Source organism: Aegilops tauschii, chromosome 7 (assembly GCF_002575655.3).
Source record: "Aegilops tauschii subsp. strangulata cultivar AL8/78 chromosome 7, Aet v6.0, whole genome shotgun sequence".
Classification (NCBI taxonomy): Eukaryota; Viridiplantae; Streptophyta; class Magnoliopsida; order Poales; family Poaceae; genus Aegilops; species Aegilops tauschii.
Window position 1 is genome coordinate 37,933,179 of NC_053041.3, and position 23,123 is coordinate 37,956,301.

The following is a 23,123-nucleotide window of genomic DNA, read 5'->3' on the forward strand; positions in this document are numbered from 1 at the left end:
TGGGGGTTTTGGAGGTTTAATTTAGGTGTTTCATATATTGTGTTAGCTAGCTAATTAATAGAGAGAAGTGTCCTCTCTTATCTCTGTGTGCTTGGTCGACGCTACGTACTATATACGTATAGAGAGGACTAGATACGCTAGCTAGTAAGCAAATGAAGGAAACAGAAGATCGTCATGAACATATGCATACAGAGAGAAGTGATATCGACCACCTCTCCTTCTCCGAGAGATTGGTTGAACAACAAGTTCTCGTATATCTATCCGACACTACCGGCTACATATATACAATAATTATCTCTTACAATATAATCTCCTAATTATATATGAACACAGGGTCCACATAGTATTCTCCGTTTTCAGCGATCACGTGGTCAAGGAAGAATGCCGCCAATTCCTCTTGAATTGCTCGCATACGATCTGGTGGCAGGAGTTCATCCCGCATCCGAAAGATCTAATTTGAAGAAGGGGGTCAATACATATATATATGAATAAATGAAACTCAACACAAATGATGGTAATAAAATAAAATTGTGAATATTATTGCTTACACACTTCATATTGTTCGTCAGAGTAGCCCCGCTCACAGGTCGTGTGGCGGATGGACTCGCAAACGTAGTATCCACAGAAATCATTCCCTTGTTCCTGCCACAACGACTTTACAAGAAATAGAGGTCAATGAAACTGATAAGCAAGCATGCTAAATGGTATTGATGAAACTAGCGCTTGAATCACTAGGAGATGCGCGGAACATGCTACTATAGTACTTACTTTCGGGTGTCTAAATTGCAGCTTCTTCGGCAGTCCCGGAGCTTTTTTGGTGAATTTTCTCCAAACCCTGCCAGACAAAGAAAACAATTACTTGATATCAGGAAATGAACAAAGTTGCTGATATGGTGGATAATGATCGATTTAACTTACTTCTCGAGCATTTGAGTCATGTCCGCATAGTCCTGGGGATCTTTTCGTCTCGAGTCTAAGACGGTTACTAGTCCCTGCTCAAGCTTAATCTCTAGGAGAATATAGTGGAAGCTGTGCACGCATGCATAAGTCATCAGTTACATTACTATAACCTGGACTAATAAGGGAAACCGAATATGCACAAGACAGTAACACTCACTTGAAGTTGTAAGGAAAGAGTATTATATCTTTGTTTTCATTTATTACCAACGATCGTAGCAAGTTGGCCTCGATATTTTCGGCATGATATTTAACCTCAGTTGCATCTATGAGATTTGTGTTAATGAACCCAATATCACCGATTTGTCTTTTCTTTATTTCGATGATCTTCAATCTGCATAATATAGTGAGGATAATTATAAATACATGCAATGAAAGAGCTGACCTATATAGAGAGACTTAATGACATAAGTAGTACTACTTACAGACAGTAGCAAGTGACCGTTGATTTATCGAGGGCCTTTTGATTGAAAAACTGGAAGAACTCCTCAAATGGAACATTCAACAGTTCAATTCCAACGAGGTCATGCTCCTCTTTAACTCTCAGCGTCAAAGTATTCCTCCCCCAGACTCTCTGCAGGTTTTCATGTACCAATCATGGAATCTTCGCATCATCGTTGTTAGAGATCTTTCATCTTTGACGAGAGGCTTCCCGTACTCGTATCTGTGTTCCTCCACCTCCAAGAAATCATAATGTACATCGTCGGGCAGGTAATCTCCAAGATTGCTATAACCGGGCACCATCCTCGGATCATTAGCGACGATGTCGCTAGACACCTTGAGCGGGGGGCACGATTGGTTCGCTTGTTCGCCGAGCTGGGCAATTTTTTTCCCAGCTCGTCGTTCTTTTAACCTTTGATCACTGACAGTACTTCCCGACCGCTCCGCTTCGACAAATGTCTTTGCAATAATGCGCTCATAGTTGCCTTTCGGCGGAGACTTTGGTGGTTTTGTCAGGGCAGCCAGAGTGCGCTTCGCTTTCACCGGATCTACCTTCTCCTCCGGAGGTGGATGTTTCTTTGCTTTCACCCCTTGAAAGAAGTTCGTCACTTCGGCTCGCACGATCTTCGCGTTCTCGTCCGGGGTCCTCTCGTATGGTAACTTCTCTGGAGTCTTCAGAGAAGGACCGAATCTGTATTGCCTCCCGCCTCTGGCTGTACTGCTAGACACCGACAGAGAAGACGGAGCGGCTGCGGCTATCTTCTTTCCTTGCTTACGAGGCAGAGGAGAAGGACTACGACGCGCCGGAGCAGCCGGAGCGGCGGCGGGTCTCTTCGGCCCTTGCTGACGAGGCGGAGAAGGAGGCGGAGTGCCGCCACGCGTCGTAGAAGGAGGCTGAGTGCCCTGATCACTCGCCGGAGGAGGAGGCGGAGTGCCCTTACTCGCCGGAGGAGGAGGAGGAGGAGGCGGAGGCGTCCAGTTCGGAAGGTTGATGAGCTCGTTCCGTCATAGGCATGGAGTCTTCAGAGCAGAACCCAGCCGAGTCTCCCCTTCACCGGTAAGGTGGTGAAGCTGGAGGTCCTCAAATCCCTCTGTTATTTCGTCCACCGGCACCCTAGCATATCCTTCTGGAATCGGACGACAGTGAAAAGTTGCGCCTGGTTCAGGAGGTCGAACAGAGCCGACAGCCGCCTTGACTTTGAAGTTCTGCCATTGCGTCATAAGGTGGCAATGTTGAGACTCCGTGATAGCATCCACGGGGTAGCTAGCAGGAGCCGTCAAGACATGCTCCGGCTGAAGCAGCTCGGTGGAAGCCACGGTGCTTCTCCGCTGAGATGGCGGGGGCTTCGGGGGTAGTTTCGGCAGGTCGCTTGCTGCGAGCTACGTCTCGTTCCTCTAGCGCTTGAACCCTTTCGTGCAGTTTCTGAATTTGGGTCTGCTCCACTTTTTTCCTCCTCTCCTGGCATTTGTAACCGCCTGCGTCCGGAAAACCAGCCTTCCACGGAATGGAGCCTGGCGTGCCTCGTGTCCGTCCAGGGTGCTCAGGATTCCCGAGGGCCATTGTGAGCTCGTCGTTCTCTCTGTCCGGAACGAACATCCCTTGCTGCGCTGCATCGATATAGTGCTGAAGCCTCTTGACTGGTATTCTCATTTGCTCGTCCGTCCAAATGCACTTCCCTGATACAGGGTCCAAGGTTCCGCCAGCCCCGAAGAACCAAGTCCGACAACGGTCTGGCCAGTTCATTGTCTCTGGTTTGATCCCTTTATCAAGCAGATCATTCTCAGCCTTGGCCCACTTAGGCCGGGCTTTGAGGTAGCCACCTGACCCCGTGCGATGGTGAAGCTTCTTCTTCGCAGCATTTTTCTTGTTTGTCGCTGACATCTTCTTACTCTTTTTCGATGTCTTGTGGGCCACAAATGCGGGCCAGTGATCTCTGATCTTCTCATATTTGCCGATGAATTCTGGTGTCTCTTCTTTGTCGACAAACATTTTCAGCTCATTCTTCCACCACCTGAATAGGTCTGCCATCTTCTTAAGAGCATGAGACTTGATTAATTGCTCTTTAAGAGGCTTCTCCGGATCCTCCTCTGGCGGTAGGGTGAAATTTGCCTTCAGCTCAGTCCAAAGATCATCTTTCTGCATATCATTGACATAAGACACCTCAGGGTCTTCCTTCTTAGGCTTATACCATTGGTGGATGCTGGTCGCGATCTTGTCCCTAACAAGAACCCCGCACTGAGCAGCAAATGCTTCCTTTGTCCGGATGGGTTCAATCGGTTGGCCGTCGCGCGCGATTGCTGTGATCTCAAACCTTTCATTCGAGCGCAACTTTTTCTTCGGGCCTCGTCTCTTTACCAAAGTTGTGCTCGATTCGGAGGGCTAGAAAAAAGAAGAAAGATGAGAGTTAATTAATATGTGTACATACCAAAACAATGAATGCCTCAATTAGCTAGTCAGCACAGGCTTAACAAATATGTTTACCTTGCCGGACTCTGTTCGGTCACCGGAGCCGTCACCACAGGCTCCTTCTTGCACCAGCATTGGGTCACCGGAGCCATCATAATCATGTCTTTCCTCCTCCACTCTTCGATCACTGTAGCCTGCTTCTTCACCTTGTTCTTCCAGACCATCATTGTCGTTAAGGTACGACAAGACATCACCTCCGGCTAAGATTATGTCCCCCAACACCTCTTCTGCTTCCTCATCTCGTCCGTGCTCCATTGTTTCTGCAAATATTACAACATGGCAATTATTACACAAACATGACAGCAGGTGGATAAATTATTGCAAACGTAGACCTAGCTTATTCCGGGTTTGGGGTGGCCTCGGCAATGCTTCAAGGGTAGGGGCGCGGCGGGAGGGGGTAGGAGACCGACATCGTTTTTTCTAGGGTTTGGGTGTCCTCGAGAGTTTTGGTCGAGCGAGAGGGCCGGGGGGTGCTCCCGTGGTATAAGTTATCACGGCCGAAGTTATCCGGGAGGGGGTTATATCGACAACGACGACATACATACATGGGAAAATAATGTTACCGGGGAGGGGGTAGGTCGAACCCCGCGCCCCCCCTCGTGTTGAAGTTATCGGGACACGGGGTATATCGACAACGACATATCCGATAAAAAAATAAGAAGACGAAGAAGAAATAAAAAGAGGAGAAGAAGATATTTATAGAGGAGAAGATTGAAGAAAAAAAAGAAGACGAAAAAAGAAGAGAAGAAGAAAGGAATAGAGGAGAAGAAGAGAAAATAGAATATTATATTTTCTCTTCTTCTCCTCTATTACTTTCTTCTTCTCCTCTTCTTTTTCTTCTTTTTTCTTCTTCTTATTTATTTCTCCTCTTCTTCCTCTCCTCTTCTTCTCCTTTCTTCCTCTTCTTATTTTCCTTTTTCCTCTCATTCTTTTTCTTCTTCTTCCTTTCCTAGCTAGATATATAAAACTTTTCTAAAAATGTAACTTTTGCATATATACATGGACAAAATGTTATCGGGGAGGGGGTATATCGAACCCCCCCTCGACCCTCTTTTCCTTATTCTTCCTTCTTCCTTCTTCCTCTTTTCTTCTCCAACACAAAACATATCTCATCTCATCTCATTTCATCCAAAAATAATTCTTTGCATATGAACATACATACATTTACTTTTTTTCTTAAATGTTACATATGAACATTTTCTTAAATGAGCATATGAACATTTTCTTAAATATTAATGAGCATATGAACATACATATCACCAATAAATAGACCTTTTTCTTCGTAACAAAAAATGCAAAAACGAGCATTATACAGCATATACAGAGCATTATACAGTGAACATACATACATACATCGTAACAAAAAAATGAAAAATAGGCCGGTGGTCGGCGACGACGACGATGGTTGGCGGTGGCGCGCGCTTACGGATGGCGTGCGGGGACGGCAATGAGAAGTAAAGGGGAGGAGGCAGGGGCTCACAACGCGGGGAGGGGTCGAGGTCGCCGGCCGGAATCGGTGCGGCAGCGGACGAACGGCCTCGGGGATGAACGGGTCGCGGGAGCCGGCGTGGTGCTTCCCCGCAGCGACGGCGACGACGGGCGCGGGCGACGACGACGACGTCGGCGGGGGCGGCGGGCGGCGTCGGGGCAGCCTGGCGGCGACGGGGCAGGGGCGACGACGGGGGCGCGCGGACGACGTCTGGGCGGCGGGCGGCGTCGGGGCAGCGGACAGCGTCGATCTGGGTAGCCTGGCGGCGTCGATGAGCTCGGCGTCGTCGGGCGGGCCGGGGGGCAACTGGCGATGAGTTCGTCAAATTTTCCTAAGTGCTACTTATATACCCAGGCCTTTGGTCCCGATTCATAGCAGCAACCGGGAGCAAAGACACCCTTTAGTCCCGGTTGGTGCCACCAACCGGGACCAAAGGTCTCGGTCCCGGTTGGTGGCACCAACCGGGACTAAAGGGGGGGCATTGGTCCCGGTTGTTGCCACGAACCGGGACCAAAGGGTGGCATTGGTCCCGGTTCGTGCCACCAACCGGGACCAATGGCCTTGCACAGCGGCGTGGTGGTGGGAGTTTAGTCCCACCTCGCTAGTTGAGAGCGTCGACTACCTGTTTATAAGCACTGCTGCCTCCTCTCTCTCGAACTCCTCTGAACTGCAGGCCTATGGACCTAATTTGACACTGCTTTGCCTGTGGGCCTGCTGGGCCTTCTGCGGGCCTGAATCCTGGCCCAACTAGTTGGGTTTCTAGTCGTATTCAGGCCGTGGTGGCCCAGGAGGTGGCATTTTTTATATTTTTCCAGTTTTTTTGTTTTCTTTGTTGCTTTATTTTTTATTTTGTTTCTACTTACAACAAAATACTTACTGTTGCTATTTTATTAAGGTTTATTTATTTTGTTTTATTATAGTTTATTTTATTTTATTTTGTTTCGTTTCTACTTATTTATTTTATAAAATTTATTTTATTTATTTTATTTTGTTTCTACTTATTTATTTTATTTTATTTATTTTGTTTCTACTTATTTATAAAAGTTTATTTTGTTTATACTTATTTATTTTATTTTCTTTTTTGCTTTTTGTATTTATTTTATGAAAATTCTTTTTGCTTTTAATGTTTTGAATAGAAAATACTTTGATAATTTTAGTTGCATAAATTCTATATAATTTTAGTTTCAATAATACTAGAGGTTTATGAAAGCTTTGCAGTTGATTCCTTTAGTACCGGTTCTTTCTGCCCTTTCTGACTTCATTTCATTTGTTATTTTTCATGCATTTATTGATTATTTTGAGCTATAAGACCCTGAAATTGAAAAGCATTTCAAATGAACTCTTAAAAGGTTGAAAGTTGGCATGGTATCATCATTTCATCCACATAGCATGTGCAAGAAAGTTGAGAGGGTTACGGCAAAAACTGGATGCACTTCGTGTACAAAACGGACAATGGTATCATACTCGTCTGTTACAAAGTTGGCATGGTATCATCATAATAGTTGCAGGAGAAAGTCTTCACTTTTTCTTCGCTTGTGTCATTTGCTTATTGCGCCGTAACCATGGATAATCTTCATCGTTTATCAGGATGCTTGGGTCAGCCTTGACTTTGAAGGGAGGAATTTCATGAAACTTTTCATAATCTTCAGACATGTCTGTCTTGCCCTCCACTCCCACGATGTCCCTTTTTCCTGAAAGAACTATGTGCCGCTTTGGCTCATCGTATGATGTATTCGCTTCCTTATCTTATCGTTTTCTCGGTTTGGTAGACATGTCCTTCACATAGATAACCTGTGCCACATCATTGGCTAGGACCAACGGTTCGTCAGTGTACCCAAGATTTTTCAGATCCACTGTTGTCATTCCGTATTGTGGGTCTACCTGTACCCCGCCTCCTGACAGATTGACCCATTTGCACTTAAACAAAGGGACCTTAAAATCATGTCCGTAGTCAAGTTCCCATATGTCCACTATGTAACCATAATATGTGTCCTTTCCCCTCTCGGTTGCTGCATCAAAGCGGACACCGCTGTTTTGGTTGGTGCTCTTTTGATCTTGGGCGATCGTGTAAAATGTATTCCCATTTATCTCGTATCCTTTGTAAGTCAATACAGTCAAAGATGGTCCCCTGGACAACGAGTACAGCTCATCACAAACAGTGTTGTCACCTCTGAGACGTGTTTCCAACCAACTGCTGAAAGTCCTGATGTGTTCACATGTAATCCAGCCGTCGCACTGCTCCGGGTGTTTGGAGCGCAGACTGTTCTTGTGTTCATCGACATACGGGGTCACCAAGGTAGAGTTCTGTAGAACTGTGTAGGGTGCTTGAGACCAAGAATATCCGTCCCTACATATTATTGAATCCCCTCCAAGCGTGCCTTTTCCAGTCAGTCTCCCCTCATACCGCGATTTAGGGAGACCTATCTTCTTAAGGCCAGGAATGAAGTCAACACAAAACCCAATGACATCCTCTGCTTAATGGCCCATAGAGATGCTTCCTTCTGGCCTAGCGCGGTTACGGACATATTTCTTTAGGACTCCCATGAACCTCTCAAAGGGGAACATATTGTGTAGAAATACGGGCCCCAGAATGACAATCTCGTCGACTAGATGAACTAGGACGTGCGTCATGATATTGAAGAAGGATGGTGGGAACACCAGCTCGAAACTGACAAGACATTGCGCCACATCACTCCTTAGCCTTGGTATGATTTCTGGATCGATCACCTTCTAAGAGATTGCATTGAGGAATGCACATAACTTCACAATGGCTAATCGGACGTTTTTCGGTAGAAGCCCCCTCAATGCAACCGGAAGCAGTTGTGTCATAATCGCGTGGCAGTCATGAGACTTTAGGTTCTGGAACTTTTTCTCTGGCATATTTATTATTCCCTTTATATTCGACGAGAATCCAGTCGGGACCTTCATACTGAGCAGGCATTCAAAGAAGATTTCTTTCTCTTCTTTCGTAAGAGCGTAGCTGGCAGGACCTTCATACTGCTTCGGAGGCATGCCGTCTTTTTCGTGCAAACGTTGCATGTCCTCCCGTGCCTCAGGTGTATCTTTTGTCTTCCCATACACGCCCAAGAAGCCTAGCAGGTTCACGCAAAGGTTCTTCGTCACGTGCATCACGTCGATTGAAGAGCGGACCTCTAGGTCTTTCCAGTAGGGTAGGTCCCAAAATATAGATTTCTTCTTCCACATGGTTGCGTGTCCCTCAGCGTCATTCGGAACAGCTAGTCCGCCGGGACCATTTCCAAAGATTACGTGTAAATCATTGACCATAGCAAGTACGTGATCACCGGTACGCATGGCGGGCTTCTTCCGGTGATCTGCCTCGCCTTTGAAATGCTTGCCTTTCTTTCGACATTGATGGTTGGTCGGAAGAAATCGACGATGGCCCAGGTACACATTCTTCCTGCATTTGTCCAGGTATATACTTTCAGTGTCATCTAAACAGTGCGTGCATGTGTGGTATCCCTTGTTTGTCTGTCTTGAAAGGTTACTGAGAGCGGGCCAATTGTTGATGGTTACAAACAGCAACGCGTGCAGGTTAAATTCCTCCTGGTTGTGCTCATCCCACGTACGTACACCGTTTCCATTCCACAGCTGTAAAAGTTCTTCAACTAATGGCCTTAGGTACACATCAATGTCGTTGCCGGGTTGCTTAGGGCCTTGGATGAGAACTGGCATCATAATGAACTTCCGCTTCATGCACATCCAAGGAGGAAGGTTATACATACATAGAGTCACGGGCCAGGTGTTGTGATTGCTGCTCTGCTCCCCGAAAGGATTAATGCCATCCGCGCTTAAACCAAACCATACGTTCCTTGGGTCACCTGCAAACTCAGCCCAGTACTTTCTCTCGATTTTTGTCCATTGCGACCCGTCAGCGGGTGCTCTCAACTTCCCGTCTTTCTTACGGTCCTCACTGTGCCATCGCATCAACTTGGCATGCTCTTCGTTTCTGAACAGACGTTTCAACCGTGGTATTATAGGAGCATACCACATCACCTTCGCAGGAACCCTCTTCCTGGGGGCTCGCCGTCAACATCACCAGGGTTATCTCGTCTGATCTTATACCGCAATGCACCACATACCGGGCATGCGTTCAGATCCTTGTACGCACCGCGGTAGAGGATGCAGTCATTAGGGCATGCATGTATCTTCTGCACCTCCAATCCTAGAGGGCATACGACCTTCTTTGCTGCGTATGTACTGTCGGGCAATTCGTTATCCTTTGGAAGTTTCTTCTTCAATATTTTCAGTAGCTTCTCAAATCCTTTGTCAGGCACAGCATTCTCTGCCTTCCACTGCAGCAATTCCAGTACGGTACCGAGCTTTGTGTTGCCATCTTCGCAATTGGGGTACAACCCTTTTTTGTGATCCTCTAACATGCGATCGAACTTAAGCTTCTCCTTTTGACTTTCCCATTGCGTCCTTGTATCGACAATGACCCGGCGGAGATCATCATCATCAGGCACATCATCTGGTTCCTCTTGATCTTCAGCAGCTTCCCCCGTTGCAGCATCATTGGGCACATCGTCTGGTTCCTCTTGATCTTCAGCAGCTTCCCCCGTTGCAGCATCACCGTATTCAGGGGGCACATAGTTGTCATCGTCCTCTTCTTCTTTGCCGTCTTCCATCATAACCCCTATTTTTCCGTGCCTTGTCCAAACATTATAGTGTGCCATGAAACCCTTGTAAAGCAGGTGGGTGTGAAGGATTTTCTGGTCAGAGTAAGACTTCGTATTCCCACATTTAGGGCATGGACAACACATAAAACCATTCTGCTTGTTTGCCTCAGCCACTTCGAGAAAATCATGCACGCCCTTAATGTACTCGGAGGTGTGTCTGTCACCGTACATCCATTGCCGGTTCATCCGCGTGCATTATATATAATTAAGTGTTTCAAAAACCATTACAGAACATCATGAATAGATAATTAAGTGACCAAATTAATAGAAGTTCATCATCACATTAAAACCAAAGTACATACATAGTTCTCATCTAACAACATATAGCTCTCCAGAGCATCTAATTAATTAAACCATACATATAAAGTAAGCATTTTTTTCTTTTAGAAAGAAGATAACAACAAGAGGCTCACCACGGTGGTGCCGGCGACGAGATTCGGCGCGGGCGATCGACGGCGATGAAGACGGGAATGAGACGTGACGGGCCGCTAAACCTAGACAAATCTCGAGGAAAATGGAGCTTTGAGGTCGAGCTTCGAGAGGAGAAAGCTTAACTAGTGTGGCTCGGGCATTTCATCGAACACCTCATGTGCATAGGAGGTGAGCTAGAGCACCACAAAGCCCTCCCCTCGCCGGCCAGAGAAAAACAGAGCACTGGAGTGCTCTGCTCGCGGGCGAGGGGTATATATAGGCACCTCATTGGTCCCGGTTCGTGGCATGAACCGGGACTAAAGGCAGCCCGTGGTCCCGATTGGACCGGGACCAATGGTGGTGGGCCAGGAGCGAGGCCCATTGGTCCCGGTTCGTCCCACCAACCGGGACCAAAGGGGCCAGACGAACCGGGACCAATGCCCCCACGAGGCCCGGCAGGCCCCTGGCCTCACGAACCGGGACCAGTGCCCCCATGGGTCCCGGTTCTGGACTGAACCGGGACTAATGGGCTGATCCGGCCTGAACCAAAGCCCTCTTTTCTACTAGTGGGCGGCGGCCTCGTCATAAACAAGGGCCGCCGCCAGCCTTCCCTTCCTCCCCGCGGGCACTTCCGCCTGGTCAGGCCGAAGAGGGAGCCGGGGACCCCGCCCGTCGTCGTGAAGCAGTAACACGTCGACATGGCCGCTGACGATGAGACCGCCCTCAGATGGGCGCGGGACGACTACGTTCGCGAGGAGATGGAGCGCCAGCGCAGCGCCCTCGAGGTGATCGCCGCTCGGCGCCGCGGCCGCGATGAGGGCAGCGTCATCGTCCTCGAGGACAGCGACGACAAGGCACCACCGCCCACCAAGCTCGTCCGCCAAGGCGACCCAGGGCAAGGCTGCAGCAAGGACGGCGATGGCGTGCAGGACGACGACGACGGCGGCGGCGGCGACTACACCGCCTTCTACAACCTCATCGGCATGTAGAAGGCTCGGGATGGCGGCGGCGGGCGGCGGCGTCGTTTTAGGTTTATTTAGGTTATATCTTTCAAAGTATGTACAAAATATGAATGAATTTCGTCCAATTTCACCCAAATTTCGTCCAAATTCAGCCGAGTTGATTTTCAACAAAAGGTGTCTGGGGGCCAACTTGAGGCGGCGAGTGGGAACCCGACCATCCCCACGCTGAAAATAAGTCGGCTTGCCCTCAGAAGGCACTATTTCAGTCCCTGGGGGCACCGAACGAGTGGAGATGCTCTAACAGAATGCCACTTGCGTTCGTGCGTGCACCGGACGATGCCAACATGTCCTCGACCAGGCCGGTCACCTGCCGACTCTGTCCACCCATTATTGGCACAACACAACGGAGATGATCAAACCCACTGCACAGAAGTAGAAGAAGGAAAATAAAAAGAACTCGGTTCATTGCATCGGCTGCTTTACCAGATTCTTGGCTCAATTTTTCTGTTTTGTGCGGAACAGATTCTTTGTCTCAACTAGCAGTACGTACGACTGTGAAAACATATGGAGAGAGCCTAGAATAAGCATATATAGGTCCAAGTTAAAAATGGGAGGCCATGCTCTCTGCCAAACTTGTGGCCAACACAACACAAATAGCATAGCATTCACCTTTATTTTCGAAATGAGATACTTCTCCCTTGGTCTGGTGAAGGCACAAGAACAAGCTAGAGAGCGCTCGTGCTCGCCGCACTTGGCTGGTGCAGAAAATGCCATTCCCCCTTCTCGGTGCCTAACGGTGCGGCTAATGCTTCCACGGACAAAAGCGCTCGACAAGTCCCCTTTGGGAAATTCGGCGAGACGATCTTCAGGATATTGATGAGTGGCGACGACGCGCGGCGGGCATAGGATAACCGTCGACAAGGCTAAACACGAATCTTCTGACTAAACATGCATGGTGTGTTTCCATAAGAATAGCCTGTTAGGAGGAGACACCCCCGCCCTTATAAATTGTGTTCTGCCTCCTCCCACAACCGATATGAGACTAAACCCAACAATCTCCCCCTCACACGTCGGTCATCATGGGCCCGCTATCACCAGCGTTTCCAGCCCACCAACCATGACCGACCACCTGTGAGTTCACCGAGATTTACTCCGGGCAGCTGGGCTCTGATACCAATTGTTACACAATCCCTGATACGCTATCACCAGCGTTTCCGACCCACATGCGTCAACCAGGCCCAACCGAAGAGCAACACCGACTTATGAAGGCCTTGGGCCCTCTCCCCCCAAAAGACTAGCCTGCTAGGAGAAGACACCCCCGCCCTTATAAATTGTGTTCTGTCTCCTCCCACAACCGATATGGGACTCAATCCAACACGACAGGGCACAACTTAGCCAGTCGGTCCACGCGCCGATGTGGCGACAGAAAAGCTTCCGATTCCTGCACTACACTGGCTTAAATCAGAGACGTACACCTAAAAATCAGTTTGGATCATGGAGCTCCCTTTTTCCCTTTTCAGGTTCAGAAAAATTGATACGGCTCCAAAAAATCTGAAATTTTGCGTACCTGCTTATATAGAATACTAGTAGTATAGCTGTGCAAAATTTCATCAATAAACGCGCTTTCATGTGAAAGATACAAAAAAAAAGACAACTACATGCACAAAAAAAGGGTTTGTCTTTTGCTGTCTTTGGGCCGAAAATTTGTCTATTTTGTTCAGCGTATAACAATAACGTATTTTTGAACAAAAAACAACAGATACTTACAGCACATGCATACGCATTTGTGTAAAAAAGCTCAATTGTTTTTGAAACTTTGTATCATCATCGTTTAGCTATTCCAAAAGGACGTGCTCCAATGGCCACGTGCTCAAAAACTCGGCATTGCTAGTACAAAATATGTCTTCTCCGAAAGTCACATTGCCGGGGGCAGGACAGGGCCATTGATTTGTTCATAATGGTAAATGTGCCTACCAAAGTATACAAGATGAATATGAAATATTTCTGATAAGTTTGTTGTTACCTGTAATCCCATTAAAAATAATAACTTCTTTATATAGTATTATGCATGTTTGGTTCAAACTACTTTATATAGTACTCCTTCCGTCTTAAAATAAGTGTCTCAAGCTTAATACAACTTTGTACTAAAGTTAGTACGAAGTTAAGACACTTATTTTGGGACGGAGAAAGTATTTTACACATTTGGTTAGGCCAACTCCACCGCACGACCCTAAACGAACGGCTGATTTATCCGGATTTCGTCCGTTTGAGGCGGCAAAATGGACATGCACGTCCGCTCAACGCGGCGACCGAACCCAAAATGTCCGCCTCCACTTCAGCGCCTCGCCTGCTCTCTACCGCGCGCTCGCACCCTGCCGCAGCCCGCCGCGCCCGCTCGCCGCGCCGGCCCGCCGCTGCCGCCTGCTGTCGCCGGCCCACCGCTGCCGCCTGCCCCGCCGGCCGCTACGCGCGCCCGTCGCGCCTGCCGCCGCGCGCGCCCGTCGCGCCCGGCGCCACGCTCGCCCCAGCCGGCCGCTGGGCGCGCCCATCGCGCCTGCCGCCGCGCGCACCTCGTCGCCCGCGCTCCCCCGCCTGCCGTCGTGCGCATCCGCCGCCCCGCCCCGGCCCCGCCCCGCCTCGCCTCGCCACGCCCGCCCGCCCGCCCTCACCTCGCCTGCTCGCCCGCCTGCAGCCGCCGCCCGTGCCGTCCGCGCGTGCGCTCGCACCCGCCTGCACGCCGCGTCCGCGAGCTCCGGCGCCCTGCTGCGCGCCCCACCGCGCGCGCGTCGCCCCGCCCGCTGCAAGCCCTGCGGCGAGTTCTCCCGCACCCGCGCGCGCTCCGCCCCGCCGGCTGCGTGCCCTGCGGCGAGCTCTTCCCCGCCCGCGCGCGCCCTGTGGCGGGCACTCCCGCGCCCTGCAGTGCGCTCCCCCCCCTCCGCGCGCCCTGCCCCGCCCTGCTGCCGCGAGCTCTCCCGCGCCTGCGGGCGCCCTGCCCCGCTGTGCGCTTGGCCGTCCCGTGCGCTCGGCCGCGCGCCCGTGCCCCGCCGCGCGTTTGGCCGCCCCGCACCGCACGCCGGCTCCGCGCGCCCGCCTGCGAGGAGCACCGCTGCGCCCCAGCCTCGCCCGCTCGCCGTCGACTATAGCCAGCAAGGAGCCGGTGGCCGGCACGGCGTCGTGCGCTCCAGGCCTAGCCATGCATGGGGAGTTGGTGGGGAGAGAGAAAAATGAAGACAGAGAGTGGTGGGAGGTGGGTGTGTGGGTGACAAGTGGGGTCATCCCGGACTGGCGCGGACGGAGAGGACACAGAACGCGTCCGGTTCTGTCCGCTTTGGACGCAAATCCAGCCCAAGTTTGGTCTGGGAATAGGGTCAGACGGACACAAAACGGACGAGATGGGTCCAGGTCATCGCGCGCTGGGTCGTGGGGTTTGTCCGTTTTATCCCCAAACAGACAGGCCCGGACGAAATGGGATCGTGCGGTGGAGTTGGCCTTAAAACTACAGAGTTTCATATTTTACATATTGCATCTTAGGGCTCACTCAGTTTACAGAATATATGACTTAAAGGAATCGGAAAACCAAAAGATTAGGACGTCCACTCCAGTTCAATCTTTAAGAAATTTTCCATGAGGTCTCACCTAGTTTATTTTTTATTATAAAGGAGGGGTCACCCCCTCCTATTTCTTTTACTAGAAACCACAAGGTTCAGGACCCAATACAAACCACCAACCAGAACATAACGTCTAGTGAGTTCATCTTACAAGGATCAATGATCCAAGTACAACAACAACACAACTAGATCGACAACATAAAGAAGGAACTACTTACATAGCAGCAGTCTCCACCCCCCCCCCCCCCCCCCCCCCCCCCCCGCGATCTAGAACATTATCATATCACTAACCAAACTTCTCCCACAACCCGAACATGAAAAGCATTGAGAAGCTAAACTTGGCAAATAAGCAAACCTAGGAGCATTACTATAGTAGAGATAGAAAAGGAAACCCGATAAAGATTGCGGAAATAGGGGCAGCCCGCGGCACCTCATTGGGGAAGAAATGAAGCAGAGATGGCCGGTCATGTAAGCTTCAGATGCAACCACCAATCCTTAGAGTCTCTAGCCTTGCAACGATCTGTAAAGTTCAATTGCAACCCGTTCGAGCAGTTTTGCACCAGCATCACCACCCCTCCGCTTTCCTCCTTTATCTGCAAAATACACCATCCAATAATCCAATAGCAAATCATCTTTATGAGGATCATGGGATCATTGATAAGTTTTTTCTCGAAATAACATCATTTCTGCATTTCCAGACAGACCAGAAAATTTGAAACTCTAGCCAACACTAGCTTTTTATCATTCTTTGGGAAACTTCTAGTCCAGTTACCAAAGAAGTCATTAAGTACATTTGGAGTGGAGTTAGGGATAAAAGCACATTTTAGTAGGCTCTAGACAAAACTAGCAGCATAGCATTGGAAGAATAGATGATCAACTGTTTCACCTCTACCACAAAATATACACATTTTAGTACCAACACATCCTCTTCTTAAGAGATTATCTTCGGTGAGAATATTTTTTAGCCACAAGCTAGAGAACTTTAATCTTAGTTGGGACTTTGACCTCCCATAAGAAGTTTTGAGGAACATTGCAGTCAGATTTAATCAGTTCTGTATATAAAGATATGATAATAAAATTTCTATCAGTTGTCAGCATCCATTTTATTTTAACTTTACCATATCCCATTTTTACCTCTTCACATCTAAGATACAAACTAGTCTAGAGCTCCAAAGACTCCCCATATAGAGTTCTCCTGAATCAGAAGCACCCAACCTTTCTTCAGTGCTTCAGCAAAAATAATGATATGATCAAAGCTCAACAAATACAGCCTAGGTAAGAAATTTTTAAAGGTTTTTCATCTACCCGCCAATCTTCCCAAAAATTGGCATTATGGCAATCTCCCAAACTTCTCAGAACTGATAAAAAAATCTTTGACTTTCAAAATGCTAAACAAGAACTATGAATCATCCTCCTTGGGTTTAGCTCTAGAGATGCACCCTAATAGAGACATATTTATTTTTAAAAGTAGATTGCCAAAGCCCAGATTCAGATTTGAATTTTCAAAACCACTTAGCTAATAGTGCTTTATTCATGAGATCCAAATTAAGAATCCCCAAACCCAGTTGATCTCTTTGTTTACAAAAAGTTTTCTATTTCACTAAGTGATATGTCTTTTTATCCTCATCACCCTTTCATACCATTCTAGCTCTAATGAAATTAGCTTTCTTAAGGACTTCCACAGGGATGGGGTAAAAATACATCATAAAAATAGGCATGTTGGTTAGTAAAACTTGCACCAAAGTCATTTTGTCATCAATAGAGCCCAACAGTTTGCCTTGCCAACATACTCATCCTTTTTTCAATTTTCACCTCCACGCCTTCCATTGGCAAGTCTGCCAGCTAACAAGTAAAAATCTCCTGAGAAACCTCAACTTTATTCTTAGCCTCCCCAAAAAGAAACAACTCACTCTTATGAATTTGTGATCTTTTTAGCACTTTCTACATCATCTTGAATCAAAAAGATGATATCATCAGCATACTGAAGCATATTCACCCCATTAGTTAAAATTTCATCTAGAACTCTTTTTATAAAACCATTAATGTTGGCTTTCTACATAATAACAGTTATACTATCTACAGCCAAATCAAAGAGCGGAGGTGATAAAACATCACCATGTCCTAGGCCTTTGTGAGTTTTAAAGTAAGGGCCAATCTTATCAGTTACTCTAACCCCACATTACCCCATCTAGTAAGCATGACCCAATCACACCATTTATTAGGGACTCGCTTCATTTTAAATAGTTGAATCACAAAGGGCCACTTAATTTTATCATAAGCTTCCTTAAAGTCAACCTTAAACTATAAAGCACTATGTTTCTTAAAATAAATAGAATTTAAAGTTTCACGTAATACAACCAGTCCTTCCATGATGAGACTGCCTCTAAGGAAAGCAATCTGGGTAGAGGAAATAACATGGGATTTTTTTTTCTTAATCTGTTCATCAGAACCATGGTAATGATTTTGATGTTAACATTCAGAATACAAACGGGCCTGGGCTTTTGAATTTCTTTAGCATCATTAGTCATGGGAACACGAGTAATTATCCCATAATTCAACCAAACAATATCTTGCCCACAATGATTAAAAACCACAAGAAGCCCAAATTCCATTAAACCAAAACCCAAAACTCTTGATAGAAATCTACAGAGAACGCATGAGGACCAGAATTTTTACTTATCTCCATTTGAAAAACTACATCATGAATTTCTTTCATAGAAAGGTTATACCAATTTGTAAACCACCTAGCTCCTAGCGCATTTAACGTAAATCTTGAGTTTGAGGACCAATGTTAGAAAAATGAGGTTGCTGAAATAGTTTTTTTTATAAAATCTAGTAATGTAAGCCATCAACTGAACCTCACCCTCTCTTACACATTCCTCTTGTTCTAAGGATGTAATCCTATTTTTCCTTCTCCTCCCATTACTTTAGCATGATAATATCTAGTATTGTTGTCTCCATCTATAAATTTTTATCTTCATGTCTGTGCAACCACTTCAATTCTTCATGTTTTAAAATTCTATCCAACTGGTCCCTAAATTCTTTCTGTTTTTTTTAGAATCTAGTATTGAGGTCTAACCTAATGCTAATAATCCTCCTGGATTATGTCAAATGACACTATCCTAAGGTCTAGTACCTCCATTGTATTAAACGAATGCCATAATAACTAGGTAAAAAAATGAGGATCGCAATCCTATCGTGATACTCCAAAGACCTGCAAAGCAAATAATCACTTAATATTTGTCTGTTTTTGGTCTTGCCATATCCTTCTGTGTTGTAAGAATAATCTCATGTGATTTACATTTAATATGGATTATGTTAATGTATTTAAATATTCATATCAAGATCTCCTACATTTGGGGTGTGGAAACTACATACTCCAATATTGATTAGTACTAGGTAATTACACGTGTGTTGCAATGGTCGCATACATATTCTAGTGTCAACACTAATTATATCTGACATATGCCTTACACCCACCATATTCTTGATTTTTATAAGATTTAATTTGATGTGAGTATGGGTAGTAAATGCAAGGAAAGTTTTTATTTAGTTGATATTTTTAGAAGATTTGATTTGAATTGGGTATTCGTAGGAGAAACAAAGAAAGGTTACGATTTAGTTGTGATTTCTAAAATATTTGAATTGATTCGATTGAGTTAATGCAGTACGTGATTTTCAGAAAATACCAATTTGGTTTAGATTATTCCATGTTACTCTATTTATCTCTACACTAAGGGGGGATTGGTAGATGGGTACGGTTTATTTTCGTCGGGTTTTTATCCATCTCAGCTCCCATCACCCCTCCACTGGTTTTCTCCTTCGCACTAAGAAACCAAATCACATTAAAGTAGGAGATCTTCTTTTGTGCTTTCTTTGACAGGTGCTGATTCAATTCAATCACGTAAATAATAGATAATTAAAAATTCAGAAATTGCACCATATATGTGAGATCGCCTTCCTAAAATATAGACATAATATTTTCTTGATAACCTTCCAAAACAAAATGAGATATTCCTCAACAACAAATCATTAATCTCCCGCACTATGTCATTTATTATTATCATTATCTCTAATATTAATTGATAATCACAAATTTCCTAATACAAAAAACATATCATTTTCTTTTGGGCGTAAGCATCCGCGCACCTCTGCTGAGGGACGTCGTGTACGACACCATGGCCGGGCCTGACGGCGGCACGATGCTCGAGAATGCCAGGGCGTGGATCACGTTGTCGACGACGAACGTGGGGGAAGGCGGATCATCGGACCGCCACGTGCAGGCGTTCGTGGACGCGGTCATATTATATTTCTTATCATTCATACAGTATACAAGACAGACTACATTCTCAAATTAGGTGTGTCCACTCAAGTGTCAAAAAATTCGTTAAGAAATGAGTAGTACAATACTCCCTCCGTCCGGTGAAAAGTGTACATATGGAAATTTTAGGACAGATTATGGAAGGGAGTAAAAAATGCATTGGAAATGTGCAAGCCACCATCTCTCTCCTCTTTAATTATTCAACCCCCAATGACCTAAGTGCATGTAAAAATTAAGGAGACTGTCGTGGAATTGTCACGTCAGATGTCCTAGTGTGAGGACTTAGTCGTGGAGCCATCACAACGAGATTAGCTTAAAGGGGTTAATCAGGACAAAGGACACGAGGAGTTTATACTGGTTCGGCCCCTTGCGGTGAAGGTAAAGGCCTAATCCAGTTTGAGGTGGTATTGCTAGGGTTTCGATGACCAGGGAGCGAATACGCTTAACCCGGGGTCTCGATCTGTCCTTTCTTGCCCTAAGCTGCCGCCGGGTCGTCCCCTTATATACACGGGTTGACGCCCTGCCGTCTACAGAGTCCCGACCGGCTCATAAACGTGTCCGGCTCAGAGACCAATTACATTTGCCTTACAACACAAGTCATAGATACATGGCGGTTTATAACCGTGGGCCTTAAGCCGCCTTTGGGCTTGGGCCCTCTACTCAGTCTATCTACGAACCGCCATTACAATCTTGGGCTTCATGGAGATGAATCGTCATCAGGATGACCCGGCCCCTCCTGGCGGGTCATGCCTGATAGTCATATCCCCAACATTAGGCCCCGGGTTGATTTGAACTTGTTCACGTCAATCTTCAATATTTAGAAAAATCCTTCCTCATCTTGACTGTGAAATATTGTAACCCGTCGTGACGTCATCTTCTGAATTTTCGGTAACCCACCGTGACGTCATCTGTCATTAATGCTTCACAGAACCCAAATCTTAATAAATCTCTTGCTTTACTGTCTTTCCGGAAATTGAGGCGCCTGCGTCGACACTTATCCATTTTTGTCTCCTCGATTTTCGCGCATGTCGTTTGTCCTTCCAGGCTTATAAATAAAGCCTCGGGCTCTCCTCTCATTCCCCCTTCTTTCCTTCTCATTTCTTCTTCCTCCTTGCGACGCGCCGACCTGCACGAGATCCCCCGCCGTCGACCTCCGCCTCCGTCTTCAACTCCGGCCGCTGCATCACCCTGAACGGACCAGAGAACCGCGACACCTCCCCGCCATCTCATCAGCATCGGTAAGCCCTTCTTCCTCCGTCGTAGATCTGGCATTAGGGTTTCGATTATCTCAAGTGTTCGTCGGTGCTCGTCAGTGTTCATCACCGCCGTCTTTATTCTTGGTCTACATCCACGGATTAGATCCACAAACCACACAAATCTCGCGCGGTAGTAGTTTAGCGTCTATTTTTAATACTAGAACATCTCCTCATCGCTGCAGATCCCTTTTAGAACACTTATGCACTTGTACTGTCGCCTCTGTAGGTTTCAGATTTATTCCCTTTTTCTGCCCAGTTTCAGATCCAAATTTCTAACTGTAATATGTGAAACCTGTTTGTCCAACACTTAGTATAATTTTACCTTATGTCAGATTTTGAATACCTGTACCCTTCATGGCGGCTTACACACCCGGCTTACAACTATTCATATACCATTAGTCCTCAGTTAAGCCGCCATCCTGAATGTATACTATCAGCACTTAAACTGTGACTTCATCAATTGACTTGAACCGGCAATTTTTCTTTCCTTTAGGTTTTCTTCCACAATGCCGCCGAAAATAGTGTACACATGCAATTGGTTCCCTTCCATCGTCACCGAGAGCACTCTCAAAGACTTTTTCAAAACCGGATATTTACCCGCCACAAGCGTGATGCATTATCGTGCTCCTAACCCGGGCGAAGAGAGACCTCAACCGAAAGACGGCGAAGTCATCGTTTTTACTAACCACATGAACCGGGGCTTCTCATCACCCGGCTCTAAGTTTTTACGAGATGTGGTGCACTTCTTCCAGCTCCACCCTCAAGACATCGGACCCAATTCCGTGTTAAATATTTGCAACTTTCAAGTCTTTTGTGAGGTGTACCTTCAAGAGGAGCCCAGTGTTGAACTCTTTCAAGAGTATTTTTACTTAAACCGCCAGACTGAATTCACCAATGGTCCTAGCTTGGAACTAGGCGGAATCTCGATTCAACGTCGCAGAGACGCCATCTTCCCTTACGCCATGTTGCCGAGTCACCCTAAAGACTGGAACCAGACGTGGTTTTACTGCAAAGACACTTCTCCGGCTGATGAGAATCCTCTGCCGGGTTATTGTGTTGAGCGCCTGAACCCCAAACATAATCTTCCTGAAAAGCTTACTACCGCTGAACGGAAGAAGATTGCACCTACCATCGTGAAAGTCAAAGCTCTGCTAGGAAACGGGCTGACCGGAGTTGATTTAGTCACGTGCTGGGTTTCTTGGCGGATCATCCCGTTGAGCCGTCGTACCGGCTTAATGGGTACCTACACTGGTGATGAAAAAGATTCACTGCACCACAGCTCTGAACCATTAACTGAGGAAACAATCAATGAAATGGTGAAGTCTCTTCTAAACGAAGACCTGGAGTATTGTGTCAAAGTGGGTATGGCCCCTTTCAGCAAGCTTAACCCGCCACCAGATGTAAGCCTCTGAACTTACTATATCTTCATCTTATCATTTGAATATCTGATTAACTCAACCTTTGACAACCTTTGCAGGCTAAGTCGGAATTCTGGAAAGCGGAAGATGACCACGAGGCTGCTAAGAAGGCCAGGGCTGCCAAGAAGGCCGCTAGGAAAACCGCCAAGAAGACCAGCAGGAAGAAAAAGAAACCCAACGCCTCTGACATGCTCAAGCTGGATGATACCTCTGAGTCGGAGGTAGCCCTTGACTCTCTTGGCTTATTTTTCAACCATATTGACACTGATTATTATCAGGCTGAGACGGGAGCCAGCCAAGCAGCTGAAGAAGAGGTAACTATTATTTCCTCCGGCTCAGAATCTTTGCCAAGACAGAAACTTCAACAAGTAACCCGGAAAGTAAGGTTTTCACACCCCTTGGCTTATTTAGATCCTCACTTTCTTTTGAAATGACGGCAGCATGAAATCGTCGCCAGACCCGGACCAGTGGAGGTGATGAATTATCCTCTAGCTTACCGAACACCCCTACTCCTCGGAAACGCCGAAACGAGGTACTCTTTTTTTAACTTTATAAAATTCTTCTCATCTGCTGACGGGTCTTACTTATTTGTCACTTAACTCTTTTAATGATCATTGACCAGAAAGTTGCTCGTTCTTCTTCTGACGGCTCATAACAAACTGAAATGCCGGCTTTCAAGACTGCCCCTGGGTAACAACGACTAGCTTTACTCTATGACTTTATATATTCTTATATTAATACTGACTTATCATAACCTCTGTAGTGGCCAAGCAAAGCCAAATAAGAAGGCTAAAGTGATCAAGCCAACAGAAACACCTGAAATCACTAAGCCGTAACAACAAGTCTCTGTCCGTGAGGCTTCTGATAAACAGCTGGAAGAACCTGTCACTGTCACCCCTCCTGAGATTCCAGATCTTAGCATTGGTGGCACCGCCATTAATCCTTCAACTTCTGCCCCCTCGGTTCGTCTAAGCCGTCAGAGCCTCAAGATGATTCTGTGTTGATTACTGGCACCAGCTTGTAGAGCCGGGAAATCCAATAGCTCTGGAAAACATACTGCCAAAAAAGAAGTGATTGAGAGGCGGAAACAAAAGTT